Genomic DNA, 20,025 nt, shown 5'->3' with positions numbered 1-20,025 from the left:
TTTGCATAATGGTTAAGATGCAGTGTGTGAAGTTGCTGTTTCACACCTAACCCTTTGCCCTGTTACACAGGAAGGAAGGCAGGGTCTAATGTATACTAATGTACACTGGGTTATATCCTAGCACAAGTGTACTGCTTTATGTTAGAGGTAGTGATCCATTCACAAAGAAGAACATGATTTTGATTTGATTATATTGCTTCCAAGAACTTGCCCATTTGTTCCTCTTAAATGCTTCTGTCTGTGTTTACTCATTCAAACTTCCTTAAATGACATCATGAGAAGAAGTGGCACAGGGACACTGTCACAAAGGATGGCTTGTGGATGACATCACGGACCAGGAAGACGTTCAACAATAACAAAAGGTACGGGACTAAACTGCTGTAGCAGGACTTTTATTAAATAATAACAAATAAAAGGTTTACACAAAAACACACAATACTCAAATAGGCACAAGGACCAAAGTAAAATAACTCAAACAATAATTACCGTGGTTTGCTGACTGGATAGCATTCGCTGTCATTTGTACTTCCTCTAAACTCCTCTCAACAAACTCCTCACCTGAGCCTGGAGTAGGTCTTTTATATTGTGGCTGGAGCCTTAATTACCCATTAAACAATTACTCTATTAAGGCTCCAGCCACATTCCCATGAGCTATGCAGGATGGGGATTCAACCCTATCCCTGCCAACCACATTTTACGAGACCAGCTTTTTCGCCGATCTTGAATATATAGGGTGCGTTTGCAAACTCAATCTCAGTGTCAGAGCGCACTCTGACCGTTCGTAAACTCCTGGAGTGTTCTGTGGTGTTGTTAGAAAACAGAGGAGATGAATTTCAGAACAGCTAACGGCTTGTTGTAGTGGATGCAGGTGTATTCTAAACCTATTTTTATTATTTATTTCTGTATGTGTCATTTTAATGTTTTTTTTGAGAAAAAAAAAGATTCCACATATTTTAATGGGGAACTGTAATTTAAATCAATATATAACCATTTCAATAGAAAACATTAACTAAAGCTTTTGATGTATTTTCAGCCTCTCCTTGAGAGTATATTGTATAAATACCATTAAAACAAATTAACATTGAATGTTTTGGAGCTCTCTTCCGTCACGCTTTGTGTGTCGTCCTGTGGTTGACTCGCTCTGTAGTCACACATAGTATTTTATAGACTGCAGGTCACATTTAAATCGCGACTGCATTTATTTGCCCCCACCCCCAAAAGAAAATGCCCCAAAAAACTAACCAAAAACAGTTGGTACTGCATCAGGTTTCAGCTTCGTCTTGCCTGTATATCCAGGTTTCTCTGAAAACAGTCCGGTGTGAAGTGGTCCTCACACACAACCGAGTTTCTACTGAAAGGAAAGTCCTGTTCCTATATTATGTAGCGATTGTTTTGTTATGGCTGCCCTTTGTCTGGGCATTTCCAGTGCCTTTACAGGTTTAACAGCATTAATACTTCAATACAGTAATACAACTATGGTTATCATATATTTAGCTCTTAGGCTATAGAATACAAAAAGCTAAAGTGCCCACTGCTACGTTCTAGAACATTCAATATATCACTCTCTTAAAACTAAAACATAATTTCTATACCTTACAGCAATGCATCAATATAAAAAAGAGATAGATTCAAAATAGTTCTTACCTTCCAAAATATATGGAAGTGTAGAATATAATATAAGGACAGGAAAAATAAGAACTGTCTTCAAATGGCAGAGACTTCTAAATTTGACCAAACAGCAATCAGTTTTTCAGAGATCCTCAGAGCATGGATCACATTAGCTTGTAGTTAGCAAGTTGAGTGATATAGAATGCGGTCTTGCTCTGGGCTTATATAAGATTTTCCCTCCCTTAAATACATCAGAAGTCCCAAATAAATCTAATCATCACTCGGCCTTGACATTTCTTTTCTATAAGTTAATTATACATTCTAGAAGGATCTGGTCAACTCCTTTTTCAAAACTGATTGGATATAACTTCTTGCCAAAAAATATTGGAACATGATTTCATTGCTCTCTTTTTCCAACTCCTCCTTTTTCTAAAAAGTCAGGACCAAAGTTCACAGAATCCTTGCTATAATATAATACAAATATATGTGTATATATGAGAGATGTTTTTAATATGTAACACCAGCTCTATTTGATTAACCTGGGTCAAAATTATATGTCTCTCTTAGCCGCATATTATGTTACCTTTGTATGTTGTCAATGGGCCAGTTTAACTTCATATACAAATGTGTGTTAACAAAGTATGGGGCAAATTTATGCTGGTTTATATTATTTAAAACACAGTACAATTATTACAATATTCTGACAGTGTCAGTTAGTACTGAACTTCTTTCGTTTTTAACTGTAATGTTCTTTCAACAATAATGATGTTATTTGTATAACAGTTTAACTTTAAATGATTTTATAACATGTATTTCTAATTCAGTTATTTCATTATAACTGTTGCTCATAGAAATGGTAATATTATTTTACTGAATGAAGTCTGACCCCTTTCTCTGTTCATACAAAATCCAGTTGAAGCAGGTTTTAAGACATCCTAGCCTTTTGCCATTTTTTTGGTGTTGATTAATATGAGATATGAAGTAATGAAAGTAAAGTAACAAAAGAAACTGGCTACTTTTTCTCATAAAACTAGAATATGTTAACAAGGCCTTATGATGAGAGCCTGCCAAGTTTGACTCCTTCCAGCAGGTGCCTTCACAGACTGCTAGTAATATTTTTTACTGGTTTTACAGATCTATTTGAAAAGAGTATATACACTATTGCTATAATTATTGACAAAGAGTTTATCATATTATTTCAATCAATACAGGTTAGTTTAAATCATTCAATCCATGTCTAATAACTCAGCACATTCCCAAGAGGATTTGAACTTTGTGCCAGGCTCAGCTCGGACTGGTTCTGTGAACACCACGATAGGCCTGTGCACATCTGCTAAAAATATTTTCTAAAACACATTACAGCCATTACAATATTTGTTGCAGTTTCACAAATATTCAATTTATATCCCAAAGATCGGCCTGCTTCCAGTAGCTGTGACAGTCTTTGGTCAGTTTCTGCTCACAGGTGTGGGTGACAGTCTTTAAAAGCCTGATACCTGCAAAAACTTAAATCTTGATAGCTGGGCTCCCATCTCTGCATTCTCATTCCCATCGTCAGTGGGCAAACACATTTTAACTGAAACTCTACACATAGCACAGACTGGGTTTATTAAAGGAAACTCTACACAGAGCACAGACTGGGTTTATGAAAGGAAACTACACAGACCACAAACTGGGTTTATTATTATTAAAGGAAACTATAGCAGTGTCTGCATTTTAAAAGAACACACCAGAAACAGTTTATACTGCTCCCCTATAGCAGTGTATGTACTCTATGTTAGTTCATTCCCAATGACTGATGATTTAAATGGGTTAAATGGTTTACATTTTCTTACAGTACAGCACCTCAATTAATGTAGGTTTGCCAGGGGGAAATACAAAAGCCTTGTATAAAGGAACCATATTATCTGGAAGATATGATGACCTTATTTCTGCTATTAATACATGGCAGAGTAATCCCCCCTTCACACTTGAGCAGACATGCTTTAAACCATCACCTCCTACAACATCAGTCCTCACAGAAGCACCTGGGAGACCCTGCAGATGATGGCCCTCACTTCTTACTTTGAATGCACGCTGCTTCAAGCACATTTCTCAGTTCTCATAATCAGACATGGGGAAGGTTATCATGACGTGCTTATCAAGTGAGCTCTACAGACATGTTAGCACACATCTCCTCGGCTTGACTTGGCTCCAGTGCATTTAACCCCGATGGTCCTCTTGGATTCTTCAGCTTTTTTATCTTGCTTCTGTCTTTCCTGTGTTCTCTCCTGGTTGGTTCTCATCTTCCTGCATCCAGTTCCTTATGATGTATCTCACAAATCTGAAATAAATAATAACACAGCCGAGTGCCTGACTGCTGACACACGCAGTATTCATCATTTAAAAGCTGTGTACAATGGCACTTGCTTGTTCTACCAATAATAAGAAACACAGTGGATTGCAGAGCTGTGCTGTCTTTTTCACACTTTGAGACCAGCGGTTAAGTGGGGTTGCTATTTATAAAGCTTGAGGATCTTTTAAAGAGTTGCACATGTACACATAACAAGATCACATCTGCGAGTCACACACAAGCCTTGAGTGTCTCTCATCTCATGGGGAAAGACTGGTCGAATTATAAGAACATAAGAAGAACATAAGAAAGTTTACAAACGAGAGGAGGCCATTCGGCCCATCTTGCTCGTTTGGTTGTTAGTAGCTTATTGATCCCAGAATCTCATCAAGCAGCTTCTTGAAGGATCCCAGAGTGTCATCTTCAACAACATTACTGCAGAGTTGTTTCTAGACTCCCACAATTCTCTGTGTAAAAAGTGCCTCCTATTTTCTGTTCTGAATGCCCCTTTATCTAATCTCCATTTGTGACCCCTTGGCCTTGTTTCTTTTTTCAGGTCAAAAAAGTCAAAAAAGTCCCTTGAGTTGACATTCTCAATATCTTTTAGAATTTTTAATGCTTGAATTAGATTGCCACGTAGTCTTCTTCAAGACTGAATAGATTCAATTCTTTAAGCCTGTCTGCATATGACATGCCTTTTAAATCTGGTCTCTCTTCTTTGCACTCTTTCTAGAGCAGCAATATCTTTTTTGTAGCGAGGTGACCATAACTGAACACAATATTATAGATGAGGTCTTACTAATGCATTATAATGTTTTAACATTACTTCCCTTGATTTAAATTTAACACTTTTCGCTATATATTATAGCATTAGCATGAACCCAGTGTGATTAACTAAAGAATTATACCATTAGCATTAACCCAGTGTGTGCAAATAAAGTTTTTTATTTATTCCACACAGAAGGTAATAAACACTGTGTTTGGTCCCGAGTTCTTAATCATGATTGAATTCTCACTATGATATTGGCCTCTGCTTGGCTTTGAATACGGGGTCTATGTGAAAACCAATGAACATCTCAATGAGCTGAATGAGCTGCAGTGAACTCAATACAGAGCTGCATGTGAATGATGTTAAGAGTCTGGATATGCAGAGATCACTCAATACAGAGCTGCATGTGAATGATGTTAAGAGTCTGGATATGCAGAGATCACTCAATACAGAGCTGCATGTGAATGATGTTAAGAGTCTGGATATGCACTAATCTTTAGTGTGAATGTTATTAGATAGTATCTAATCTAATGATATAAATTGGCTTGGCAAACCATGTGAGTGATTATCTTAATTTGCTTCGGCAGATGGTCAATTGGTGAATTAAACAATTCATATTATTTATCTCAATTTTTACATGCAATATATCGTAATATATAGTTCTAACGTGTTGAGCCATCTGGCATTATTAATCACTTGTAATCTGTGCTGGTTGAGAGAGCCTGGTATTAATAATCACTTGTAATCTGTGCTGGTTGAGAGAGCCTGGTATTAATAATCACTTGTAATCTGTGCTGGTTGAGAGAGCTTGGTATTATTAATCACTTGTAATCTGTGCTGGTTGAGAGAGCCTGGTATTAATAATCACTTGTAATCTGTGCTGGTTGAGAGAGCCTGGTATTAATAATCACTTGTAATCTGTGCTGGTTGAGAGAGCCTGTCTTTATTAATCACTTGTAATCTGTGCTGGTTGAGAGAGCCTGGTATTAATAATCACTTGTAATCTGTGCTGGTTGAGAGAGCCTGGTATTAATAATCACTTGTAATCTGTGCTGGTTGAGAGAGCCTGTCTTTATTAATCACTTGTAATCTGTGCTGGTTGAGAGAGCCTGTCTTTATTAATCACTTGTAATCTGTGCTGGTTGAGAGAGCCTGGTATTAATAATCACTTGTAATCTGTGCTGGTTGAGAGAGCCTGTCTTTATTAATCACTTGGGTAGCTGACACACACACAAATTCTTTTTAGCAGTTTATAATGTTGAAAAGCCGTGTCTATTGGAGGATGAAGGGCAGCTGACACACAGAGTTTTTTTTTTTTTTTTAGCAGTTTATAATTCCAGGAGAGTCCTGATCTCCTCCCTGTGGTTACAAGGGCCTCTGGAGCAGCAGGCAGATTAACTCACTTCCCATTGACACAGTGCAGTGCCTTTCTATTCTTACTCAAAGCTGCAGCGTCCCGCACTCCTTTTAATAGCATACTAAAACACCATTATTGTGTCTCTGATTACTGTAGAAGTACAACATGAGGTGAAAACAAACATGCTTGGTTCTTGTAATGGGGAGCTCAAGGTCTCTCAGGTAAGTTCAACACTGGGAATGGAAGTGGAGATTCAAATCCAAATTCAATCCTCAGTGCAGCAGCGCTCCCTGTTAATATTAGTTTTTTTAGAGATAGATATGTGGTGAGGATTTGTAATCAAGTAAGTGAATCCAGACACAGAGTGGACTGTTCGCAGTATCATTACTGGACAGCGTAACAGTCATTGTTATCAGAAAGATGGGATGAGATGTGATTCAGACAGTGCTCCCTGGCATGCAGACTGATTTGAAATGAGATAACTAGGGAATAGTTGCCAGCTCTGTAATAAACCACATGGCATGCTTTTCATCAAGACACAGCACTTGAATTCTTGTGAAACTCATCAACCCACAAAATGCAGCTGGTATCCAACCTAGCCAAAGCCAGTGCGTTTGATTTGAACAATCCCCTTGGCAGTACTATCTGATACACAACAAAGAAGAGCACGTCTGAATAGGGAACACAGTGAAGCGCTCTCTCCACTCTGCTGTGCGCTTTTTATTTTTATTTTGTAACTTTCCTGTACAAGAAACCAAAGAACATCCCCCAAGCAACCAGCAGTATCTACCTTGGGCCCCGTTTCACTAGGGGGAAATGGCAGATAGTTAGAGAGAGAGAGACAGTCTCTGGCGTCTAATACTGGCACGACTCAACCTGGCAGTCAAGTGGACAAACAAGGTGTCAGCTTTGCAACTGAGGAAAAGAAATCAATTGTTTCCCAAGTTTAAACTTACCAAATCACCTGAATAAAAAAAAAAAATAAATAAACAAAATGGGGCACCCCCATAAATATTCATTTTGGGGTCTTTGAGACCAGCACATTGCACCATGCTTAACTTGAAGGCAAATTCTCTCCTAAAATCACAAAACTCTCAGAATATCTGAACACACACACAGCTGCTGCTCACTCTGTACTGTGACTCCGGTCATCGTAAGAGAAGAATGGCATGCTTGATATTACTGGATACAGTATCAAAAGGACTTATCCAGCCCTGCCCATTCTCTTTAACACACTTTCTGCTTTCATTTCAGATTCTTTATTGAGGCTTGGCAGCAGTTTAAAATGTATAATTCTGACTGTTCCTTGCATTGTCATGAAAGTGCTTCCAGATAGTGCTTGTAGTTTCAACGGATTAGAAAGAGTGTCACTGCTAAGAGACAGCTGATGTTTAATATATATATATATATATATATATATATATATATATATATATATATATATATATTGCAGGCCTTTATTTGGAGGAGACGAGACGCTATGAAGTGATTGGTGGTTCTGCATCGACAGTCCTGACCACTTTCCATGGAAAAAGAAACTACAGTTCAACTCTACAGCAATGCTAAGCAAGTAGGCAGGATGCTAGTGGAGTCTTTGGAGAGCAGCCTTTACAACAGACACTTCAACACATTACAACCCTTGACTGGATTCATCACCGGCTATGACATCAGCAGGAGTGAAAGCTCTGGAGCCGCAGAGATAAATCCATGCTGTTTGGTCGTTGCTGATGAATCGTGACAGAATGTAGCCTGACAAGCTGGAAAGGTTAAGAGCCTGTCAAGTTTGTTTGGGGATTTTTTAAGAGTAACATTTAAATGAATGGTGATCATTAAACTGGACTGTATTTTGTTTATTTAAAAAAGCAAAACAAAACAAAAAAACAATGGTATATTGTTTTGTAAATTACAACACAAAGATGACAGTGTACATTACTCATATACATGTCTGTGTAACTGACTCTAACATTTTCAAATTGCCCCAGAATAAGATAATAGAGTAAAAGTGATTCAAAGAAAGAGGAGTTTGAAATCCATGATTTTCACCCACCACTATTTTAAATACAAGGTATTCTCATTGTACATCAGCAGCTTCTTTCTGTTGGGCTGTCTGGTGAAGGGGCGTGGTGTGCTGCAAGATGGACCAGGGCATTCTCCAATGAGACGGACCAGGGCATTCTCCAATGAGATGGACCAGGGCATTCTCCAATGAGACTTGAAATACATTCTTGAAATGTATTTTTGTTTACGACTGTAAGTCGCCCTGGATGAGGGCGTCTGCTAAGAAATAAATAATAATAATAATGAGACGGACCAGGGCATTCTCCAATGAGACGGACCAGAGCATTCTCCAATGAGACGGACCAGAGCATTCTCCAATGAGACGGACCAGAGCATTCTCCAATGAGACAGACCAGAGCATTCTCCAATGAGACGGACCAGGGCATTCTCCAATGAGACAAACTTGTAAAGTACACACAGCTACGGCCAAAAGTTTTGCATCACCTATAATTATAGGATTGAGACATAATTGAAATATATATATATATATATATACATATATATATATATATATATATATATATATATATATATATATATATATATATATATATGAACATAATTCTTTATTTACATCATGTAATCAAAGAAACTCACAAAATGATACTACCAAAGTCTACCGGAAGCCATAATAGTAGCACAGTGTGTCATGTTAAATTTTTTGTTAAGTATGTGGAAAACTACAAAGCGGTATATAATTCAATATGTTAACATAACATAGCAAAATAATTCATTGTACAGGGTGATGCAACATGTGTGACCCTAGCTGTAGGCCAGCGTGTGACACAATGATCGGTGCATGAAGAACACAAGTAGGGTTTGCATGAAGAACACAAGCAGGGTTTGCATGAAGAACACAAGCAGGTTTTTCATGAAGAACACAAGCAGGGTTTGCATGAAGAACACAAGCAGGGTTTGCATGAAGAACACAAGCAGGTTTTTCATGAAGAACACAAGCAGGGTTTGCATGAAGAGCACAAGCAGGGTTTGCATGAAGAACACAAGCAGGTTTTTCATGAAGAACACAAGCAGGGTTTGCATGAAGAACACAAGCAGGGTTTGCATGATAAACACAAGCAGGTTTTTCATGAAGAACACAAGCAGGGTTTGCATGAAGAACACAAGCAGGGTTTGCATGAAGAACACAAGCAGGGTTTGCATGAAGAACACAAGCAGGGTTTGCATGAAGAACACAAGCAGGGTTTGCATGAAGAACACAAGCAGGGTTTGCATGAAGAACACAAGCAGGGTTTGCATGAAGAACACAAGCAGGGTTTGCATGATAAACACAAGCATTTCTTTTTGTTGTTTTGCACTGAACATTTAACTGACTGAAGAACTTTAAAATGACAAACTATAAGGTTAAAAATAGAACAACAGCTAATAAAAGTGTTTTTTTATATGTAAAGAAAAGGTGTTACATCTGCAGTGGTCCTGCAGGACGGCAGACTGTCAGTGTAACCACACTTTGCAGAGTGACTGACATGGCATAGACGGTGCAGAGTGACTGACATGGCATAGACTGGCATAGACGGTGCGTATAGGAAGCTTGGGGAGGCTAAGCCTCCCCAAAGTAAATTGCCCAAACCCTCACAAGAAATTGTTCTGACCAACACAAAACATATGTGAGCGAAGAAGATCAATTTTTTCCCCGCCAAAGTGCAAAGCAGGTCTAACAAACATATTTTTCATTTTTCCTGCGCAACCGCGAGACCGCTAGGGCAGCTGGGATATCAAAATCAACATTGTAGTTCAGATACAGGATTTAGGTGCATTTCAATGTCATTGTAGGAGACAATGCTTGGCTGGTTTAACGTCAGTTCTTCCCACCGATCTGGGCCCCCTATACCGCTGCAGGAGGCAGCCGACAAAAACTCTGAATCCTTTTCGCTCATTCCCTTGCCTGGAACATCCTCTTCACAATTTCTACATTTATTCGAATTGCTGTTATCTATACAAACTGCTTGATCTGAATTTGATTTTACAGAACTTGTTGCAAAATATTTTTGTAGCATACTCTCTGTTTTCACGCACCATCATTTTGTGAGAATTTGATAACTGTGACACTACAGTCAGAACATACTTCCTTCGACTGTTTGAACAAATGCCACATTTCAGAACACTGTTTGTGGTGCCAGATTATGAATGTTTCTGAAGTTTTTTCTTTAGATTTTTCCAGTCATTCACTCCATTTTCAGTGAAAGCGGGGTCTTTTGAACTTCTGAAAAAGTGTCTGCAAGGACAGCAGAAAACCGCATCTGCCTGCTTACTGTACTCTAAATATGAAAATGTATTTTAATATTCTGATGAAAATGAATGGTTTTGCTTATCAAAGACAGTTTTCGGATACACAGGTAAACAAGGCCATGACGGCCCTGTTGCAGTATCACTAAGGTCCAAAATACAGGATTTAGTTGCATTTCAATGTCATTCGAGTAGACAATGCTTGGCTGGTTTTAACATCTATTCTTCCAGCCGATCTGAGCTCCATATAGATATTCAAAAGTTTACGGTAAGAGTGCAGTTTGTTTGGTTGTTTTTTTTTTGCAGATATACCTTATGAAATACGTTGAATGCCCTTAAGTATGATTGTAAGTGCGTGTTCAGAAGCTTAACAGTCAGTATTAATAATTGATGTAAATTGGTGGGAAGTGATGGAAATTGTGTTCAAAATTGGTGTAGGTACTGTAGGACTGCAGAACAGGTTAACGGATTTAAAGGTTTTAAAAAACAGTGCAGCTTGTTATCCTTACTGTGATGAAACTATTCAGTAATCAGACTCACTAGTAACAGAGTAATACAAATAAAAAATGTAAGTCTTAATTATATATATTATTATTTATTTCTTAGCAGACACCCTTATCCAGGGCAACTTGAAATTGTTACAAGATATCACATTATTTTTACATACAATTACATTATTTTTTACACATTATTTTTACATACAATTACCCATTTATACAGTTGGGTTTTTACTGGAGCAATCTAGGTAAAGTACCTTGCTCAAGGGTACAGCAGCAGTGTCCCCCACCTGGGATTGAACCCACAACCCTTCGGTCCAGAGCACTAACCACTACTCCACATTATATATATATATCTTACTGTGTATCTTACTGTACATCGTTGGGTTCAATAAATGCAGGGGGGAAAGACTCACACGCCGCCCTTGACTGACAGTGTAACCAAGCAACGCAGAGTGACTGACAGTGTAACCAAGCAACACAGAGTGACTGACAGACATCAGGGAGTGCGTTGAATGGGGTGTTGTTACTCAACCAAGCTGACAGACAGATATAATCCTAACCCTAACCCTAACCCTAACCCTAACCCTTTTCTGATACAATTGTGTGCATATATGGTGTAAAAACATTTACACATTAAGTACATTGTGACTATGTACATTTTAATTATGTGAAATTGCACATGCATTTACTTATTAACTACTATGTAAATACACAGTAATTCAAGACACAATGTAAAGTACTTCCTTGACTGCAACTTATTTAATGAAAGACCTCCTCAAGCTTATAAAACGGAGTGTTTTTCTATGACTTTAGAGAACAGAATTAGCAGACATTCATAGAGTACAGATATGCTGATTATGTTGAGATGTGGTTTCTTCTTATACAATCATGTGGACCACAACTTTCCCGACATCTGCACTTACTATTGAAAAGTAGGGACTTGAGAATTCTCAAACACGTGTAATAAGACATACTCCACATGCACAAAAAACTTTATTACTTACAGATGACTAAAACCACTGGGGTCTGTATTGTGATGGCTTGCAAAAACACTTTACTGCTATCTGTGAAAATCAAAGCTCTGGAGAGAAGCCAGAATGAGATGAAACAGTCAGCAGTTTGCAGTCAGAGTCAGGCCTCATGGTGGAACTTTCCTATGGAACGCTTATAAAAACAGACTTAAAGAATGCCGACTGCACCCGCTCTCCCCCCTCCCACTCTCTCCCCTCCTGCATTCTCTGTGGTGCCCTATGGAACTGTTACTCTTCAGCTAACAAAGCTGATTTCATCTCTGCCTTTGCCATCCACCTCTCTCTCGATGTCCTTGCTGTCACTGAAACCAGGCTCTCTCCTGATAACACTGTAACTCCTGCTGTCTTCTCTCTACGTCCTGTCCCATACTCTGCGTCTCACTGGATAGGGAGGAGGGACTGGTCTTCTCCTCTCTCCCTCCTTACTCTTTTCTGTCCCCTCTGACCTCTCCTCACTCTCTGTTAACATCTTTGAATTTCACGCTGTCCAACTAACCTCTCCCTATCAACTCCTGCTAATTGTAATGTACCATCCCCCTGGACCTCTCACTCACTTTCTCGATGAACTCGACTATCTCCTCTCCTCCCTCCCCTCTCTGTCTACCCCAGCTGTCCTGTTAGGTGATTTCAATATCCATCTATCCAACCTCACCCACTATGCCGGATTTCTTCCTCTCCTTCACTCCTTCAACTTCTCTATCTCTCCATCCCTTCCTACCCACAAAGCTGGCCATCACCTGGACCTCACCTTCTCCATGGCCTGATGCCCCTCCACCCTCTCTGTCACCCCTCTGGACCTCTGTGATCACTGTTTCATCTCTTTTTCTCTGTCTCTCCCCTCTCTCCCTACTCCACCTCCCCCACTGTTACCTCCCGCCGTAACCTCTGCTCTATCTCCCCCTCTGTCCTTATCTCCACTGCTCTCTCTTACCTCCCTTCTATCGACTCCTTCTCCCAACTCTCTGTAGACTCTGCTACCTCCACCCTCTTCTCCTCCCTCACCTCCTTCCTCTGTCCCCTCACCTCCTGACCTGCCCGGCCCTCCCCTCCCCAGCCCTGGCTCTCCTCTGTGCTCCGCTCAACAAGAACCAAACTGTGCTCTGCTGAAAAGAAATGGAAGAGATCCAAACTCCCTGCTGCCATAGACCTTTACTGCTCCCTCCTCTCCTCCTTCTACTCTGTCCTCTGCTAAACGCTCCTATTTCCAATCTGTTATCTAATCCTCCACTAAAAACCCGCAAAAACCATTCTCTACCTCCTCCTCCCTCCTCTATCTCCTCTGACGACTTTGCCTCTTTCTTCTCCTCTAAAATCTTTGATATCCACAAACTTGTTAACACCTCTGCCTCCCCCCACCCCCTCCCGCTCTGACCCCAACACCCTTTGTCTTCACTACTAATTCACCCTCCTTTTCCGCCTTCTCTCCCCTCTCAGACTTTGACCTCTCCTCCCTCCTCCAGGGCCACAATCTGGTTTCCGCTCTGCTCACTCCACTGTAACTGCTCTCCTGTCTGTCATTAACTCGTTAAACTCTGTCCATGCTGCCTCTCTCTCCTCTGTCCTAATTCTCCTTGATCTCTCTGCTGCCTTTGACACTGTCGATCACTGTATTCTCCTATCCTCATTCGCTGACCTGGAAACGTCTGGCCTGGTTCTCCTCCTACCTCTCTGACCACACGTACCAGGTAACCTGCCCCAGCTCAAACTCCACACCTCACCGTCTCTCAACAGGAATGCCCCAAGGATCAGTCTTGGGTCCTCTCCTGTTCTCTCTCTACACCCGCTCCCTGGGCCCCCTCATTGCATCCTATGGTTTCTCATACCATTTCTATGCTGATGATGCTCAGAACTTCCACTCCTTCCCCACCTCTGACCCCACCATCCCCTCCCGTATCATTACCTGTCTGTCTGCTATCTCCTCCTGGATTCACTCGCATCACCTCAAACTCATCCTCTCTAAATCTGACCTCCTCATCTTCCCCCTCCTCTGATCTCTCTATCGCCATTCCTCTGGAATCTACCACGCTCTCTCCCTTCTCCTCAGCCAAGAACCTTGGAGTAACCCTGGACCCCTGCCTCTCCTACTCCCAGCACTCCACTCTAGCATGCACCTGCCGATTTCTTCCTGAGCAACATATGAAAAATCCGACCCTTCCTCACCAACTACTCCACGCAACTCCTCGTCCAGGCCCTGGTACTCTCCCGACTAGACTACTGTAACTCCCTCCTGGCCGGCCACCCTGCATCCGCCACCCGTCCCCTCATCCATAACTCTGCTGCTTGCCCGGTGTTCTGTCTGCCTCGCTTCTCCCATGCTACTCCACTGCTCCGCTCACTTCACTGGCTCCCGATCACTGCTCGCATCCTGTCTTGTTGTCGCCTACTGATGCCTTGACCAGACTGCACCCAGCTACCTCCAGACCCTCATCTCTCCCTACACCCCCACCCAACTTCTCCGCTCTGCCTGCACTAGAAGACTGGCTGTACTTCCTCTACGCTCCCCTGCCTCCAGAGCCCGCTCCTTCTCCACCCTCGCCCTGCAGTGGTGGAATGACCTTCCTATGGATGTCAGGACTGCCCAGTCCCTGACCACCTTCCGGTGCCTCCTCAATACACATCTCTTTAGACAACACCTGTAAAACTCAACTCTTCCCTTCTGGATAATATAGAACTCTGCCTTTAATGCACTTTATCTTGCACTTATCTGCTCCCTGTTTTACTGTATTTAATCCTTCACTTATACTCGTATCACTTTTATCTGCTCTTGAACTGCCCCGATATTAAATAGTACTGTGTGTTGTATTTTCTCTTATTTGGACTGAAGTAATTGTACTGTAATTCTTCATATTTATTTTTTGTATACAACTGTATGTCACCCTTTGTAAGGGTGTCTGCTAAGAAATAAATAATAATGATTAGAACCTCCCCTTCCACAAAGAGGTATCATGTGGCTCTAAAGCTGATAGCAACGATTGCTACAGCGGTTTGTTCATGCAAACAGAAGAACACCAAGGACACCAAGACTAACAGAAAAGATTAAAACAGCTGCCCTGGAGAAGAATGCATTAAATGCAGCAATTGTAGGAACACATGAAGACAGCACAAAGGGATCATTAGCCACTGCCCTCAAGGGAGACTGGATCATGACCTCTCCAATACAACATTGGTTCCGTTTTGGCATCAGGTTTCTTTGGATGTGTTTCCTCCAAGTAATAAACAGGTCTGATTCTGTTTTTATAATGAATGGTGGTTTTTTTTGTTTTTTTTTTACCTTTAAAATCCTGCTAAACTATGCTATTGATCAATTCATTATTTCAAAGCTTTAATATGTTATTTATGAAGAATAAGAATATTTTAAAAGCCGCTCCGATCATGGAATTATTAGCAATCAGTAACAATGCAGTTTTATTGCACAGACAGTGAGAAAGAGTTGGAGCACAGGCTGCATCAATGCACTGAACAGAATGTCTGCTGTGAACTTTGGCAGATTGTGTCTGTGTGCCCCATGTGTTTCATTGTTGGACTTTATCAGGCCCGGTGTACTTCAGCTAACAATAATCTGCAGCAGCCTCCGCCTTGCAAAAGCTTGCCAGTATAAACCCTTGTAAAGGCTTGCCAGTATAAACCCTTGTAAAGGCTTGCCAGTATAAACCCTTGTAAAGGCTTGCCAGTATAAATCCATGACTTCACAGGTTTCTCTGTTTGTATTTTCATTGAGGCGTGTATCAGACACAAGAGGGAGGCTCACTTCCTTCTTCGTGTTAATAGGGAAGCAGAAATTTGAAATAACAAAATAGGCAATAATGACGTTTAGCAAAGCATTCATTCAAGCAAGAACTCTGCTGTAGCTAAGAATATAAAAGTCAGAAAAAAAGCGATTGTTGAACCTGTTATGAAAGTAAAGAAAGCTTTAGACAGACTACCCTCTTATAACAAACCAATACAAAGAAACAGGCTACCCTCTAATACTGGACAAACCAATACAAAGAAACAGGCTACCCTCTAATACTGGACAAACCAATACAAAGAAACAGACTACCCTCTAATGCTGGACAAACCAATACAAAGAAACAGGCTACCCTCTAATGCTGGACAAACCAATACAAAGAAACAGGCTACCCTCTAATACTGGACAAACCAATACAAAGAAACAGGCTACCCTCTAATACTGGACAAACCAATACAAAGAAACAGGCTACCCTCTAATACTGAACAAACCAATACAAAGAAACAGACTACCCTCTAATGCTGGACAAACCAATACAAAGAAACAGGCTACCCTCTAATACTGAACAAACCAATACAAAGAATCAGGCTACCCTCTAATACTGGACAAACCAATACAAAGAAACAGGCTACCCTCTAATACTGGACAAACCAATACAAAGAAACAGGCTACCCTCTAATACTGGACAAACCAATACAAAGAAATAGGCTACCCTCTAATACTGAACAAACCAATACAAAGAAACAGGCTACCCTCTAATACTGGACAAACCAATACAAAGAAACAGGCTACCCTCTAATACTGGACAAACCAATACAAAGAAACAGGCTACCCTCTAATGCTGGACAAACCAATACAAAGAAACAGGCTACCCTCTAATACTGGACAAACCAATACAAAGAAACAGACTACCCTCTAATGCTGGACAAACCAATACAAAGAAACAGGCTACCCTCTAATACTGAACAAACCAATACAAAGAAACAGACTACCCTCTAATACTGGACAAACCAATACAAAGAAACAGGCTACCCTGTAATACTGGACAAACCAATACAAAGAAACAGGCTACCCTCTAATACTGAACAAACCAATACAAAGAAACAGGCTACCCTCTAATACTGGACAAACCAATACAAAGAAACAGGCTACCCTCTAATACTGGACAAACCAATACAAAGAAACAGACTACCCTCTAATGCTGGACAAACCAATACAAAGAAACAGGCTACCCTCTAATACTGAACAAACCAATACAAAGAAACAGGCTACCCTCTAATACTGAACAAACCAATACAAAGAAACAGGCTACCCTCTAATACTGGACAAACCAATACAAAGAAACAGGCTACCCTCTAATACTGGACAAACCAATACAAAGAAACAGGCTACCCTCTAATACTGGACAAACCAATACAAAGAAACAGACTACCCTCTAATGCTGGACAAACCAATACAAAGAAACAGGCTACCCTCTAATACTGAACAAACCAATACAAAGAAACAGGCTACCCTCTAATACTGAACAAACCAATACAAAGAAACAGGCTACCCTCTAATACTGGACAAACCAATACAAAGAATCAGGCTACCCTCTAATACTGGACAAACCAATACAAAGAAACAGGCTACCCTGTAATACTGGACAAACCAATACAAAGAAACAGGCTACCCTCTAATACTGAACAAACCAATACAAAGAAACAGGCTACCCTCTAATACTGGACAAACCAATACAAAGAATCAGGCTACCCTCTAATACTGGACAAACCAATACAAAGAAACAGGCTACCCTCTAATACTGGACAAACCAATACAAAGAAACAGGCTACCCTCTAATACTGAACAAACCAATACAAAGAAACAGGCTACCCTCTAATGCTGGACAAACCAATACAAAGAAACAGGCTACCCTCTAATACTGAACAAACCAATACAAAGAAACAGGCTACCCTCTAATACTGGACAAACCAATACAAAGAAACAGGCTACCCTCTAATACTGGACAAACCAATACAAAGAAACAGGCTACCCTCTAATACTGGACAAACCAATACAAAGAAACAGACTACCCTCTAATGCTGGACAAACCAATACAAAGAAACAGGCTACCCTCTAATACTGAACAAACCAATACAAAGAAACAGGCTACCCTCTAATACTGAACAAACCAATACAAAGAAACAGGCTACCCTCTAATACTGGACAAACCAATACAAAGAATCAGGCTACCCTCTAATACTGGACAAACCAATACAAAGAAACAGGCTACCCTGTAATACTGGACAAACCAATACAAAGAAACAGGCTACCCTCTAATACTGAACAAACCAATACAAAGAAACAGGCTACCCTCTAATACTGGACAAACCAATACAAAGAATCAGGCTACCCTCTAATACTGGACAAACCAATACAAAGAAACAGGCTACCCTCTAATACTGGACAAACCAATACAAAGAAACAGGCTACCCTCTAATACTGAACAAACCAATACAAAGAAACAGGCTACCCTCTAATGCTGGACAAACCAATACAAAGAAACAGGCTACCCTCTAATACTGGACAAACCAATACAAAGAAACAGGTTCATCTTTTTGCACGGTATATGTAAGTACACAATTGTATCAGAAAAGAGTTAGGGTTAGGGTTAGAGTTATATCGAGCAAAAAGATTTCCAAATTAAGTACATTGTAAGTATGCATAATAAAATTGTAATTATGTATAAGTACACAAGCATTTACTCAGTAACTCCTGTGTAAATACAGTGCACAACAATGAGAGCCACACTGTAAAGTGGTGCCCACACTGTTTTATTCAGTAACTCCTGTGTAAATACAGTGCACAACAATTAAAACCACACTGTAAAGTGGTGCCCACACTGTTTTAATCAGTAACTCCTGTGTAAATACAGTGACATCAATTAGAGCCACACTGTAAAGTGGTGCCCACACTGTTTTATTCAGTAACTCCTGTGTAAATACAGTGCACAACAATTAAAACCACACTGTAAAGTGGTGCCCACACTGTTTTAATCAGTAACTCCTGTGTAAATACAGTGACATCAATTAGAGCCACACTGTAAAGTGGTGCCCACACTGTTTTAATCAGTAACTCCTGTGTACAGTGCACAGCAATTAGCACCACACTGTAAAGTGGTGCCCACACTGTTTTACTCAGTAACTCCTGTGTACAGTGCACAGCAATTAGAACCACACTGTAAAGTGGTGCCCACACTGTTTTAATCAGTAACTCCTGTGTAAATACAGTGACATCAATTAGCACCACACTGTAAAGTGGTGCCCACACTGTTTTACTCAGTAACTCCTGTGTACAGTGCACAGCAATTAGCACCACACTGTAAAGTGGTGCCCACACTGTTTTACTCAGTAACTCCTGTGTACAGTGCACAGCAATTAGAACCACACTGTAAAGTGGTGCCCACACTGTTTTACACCCCATTCTTTATATCTGCTGTACCTCAAGCTCATTTCACTCTAATTCATTTCAGAGGAGGTTTACTTTCTGAACCAGAAGGTTCTGAATCTTACCATTGGCTTGAACACTTAGTAGTGCAGACAAACTCATCAGTTATTGTGACCAGTAGCATGCTTCCCTTTGTAGGGTCAGATGGGCTGCAGTTTATTCTCAGAGGACAACCATCACAAAAGAAAAATACCACACAATTCCGGTGCACCAGTGGAGATTTGCTGGAATTCTTGCTGCACGTATCCATGGATACAGACGTGAAGACCCATGCTTTCTCTGTGCTTAATGGTCTACAGTAAGAGTATTTTAAGCAAACTTAAGTAGAAGTGTGTTTTAGTCAAGGGCTCTTAGATTTACAGATGTGAACATTTCATAACATTAACAAGCGGGTGTGCTCCAGATATGTTGTAGAAACTATTAATAGAGGAAGGGAAGAATTAAGCAGAACACTTCAGGCATCAATAGTCAGTTTAGCTGCACACACGTTCCTCTGCAGATTAATAACCCCAAGGCATATCTGTTGTGTATTCAGTAAACCAGTTTTGATCACTCACTGCACAACTAATCCAGTGGAATGATGTTTCAGAACTCTAGAACACCCAGCTGACTGGACTCTCCTGCTGGAGAGAAGGGGGGGCTGTACCAATGGGCTGGCTGTGACAGGGGAGGACCTTTACACACCGGATCTGTGGATTCTCCTGCTGGAGAGAAGGGGGGGCTGTACCAAAGGGCTGGCTGTGACAGGGGAGGACTGTTACACACCAGATCTGTGGATTCTCCTGCTGGAGAGAAGGGGGGGCTGTACCAAAGGGCTGGCTGTGACAGGGGAGGACTGTTACACGCCGGATAGATCATCATTTTGGCAACACTGAAACATTCTTATTCATTTATCTCAGTGAACTGAAGGACA

This window comes from Acipenser ruthenus, chromosome 1, assembly GCF_902713425.1.
Source record: "Acipenser ruthenus chromosome 1, fAciRut3.2 maternal haplotype, whole genome shotgun sequence".
NCBI lineage: Eukaryota > Metazoa > Chordata > Actinopteri > Acipenseriformes > Acipenseridae > Acipenser > Acipenser ruthenus.
This window is presented reverse-complemented; position numbering follows the sequence as displayed.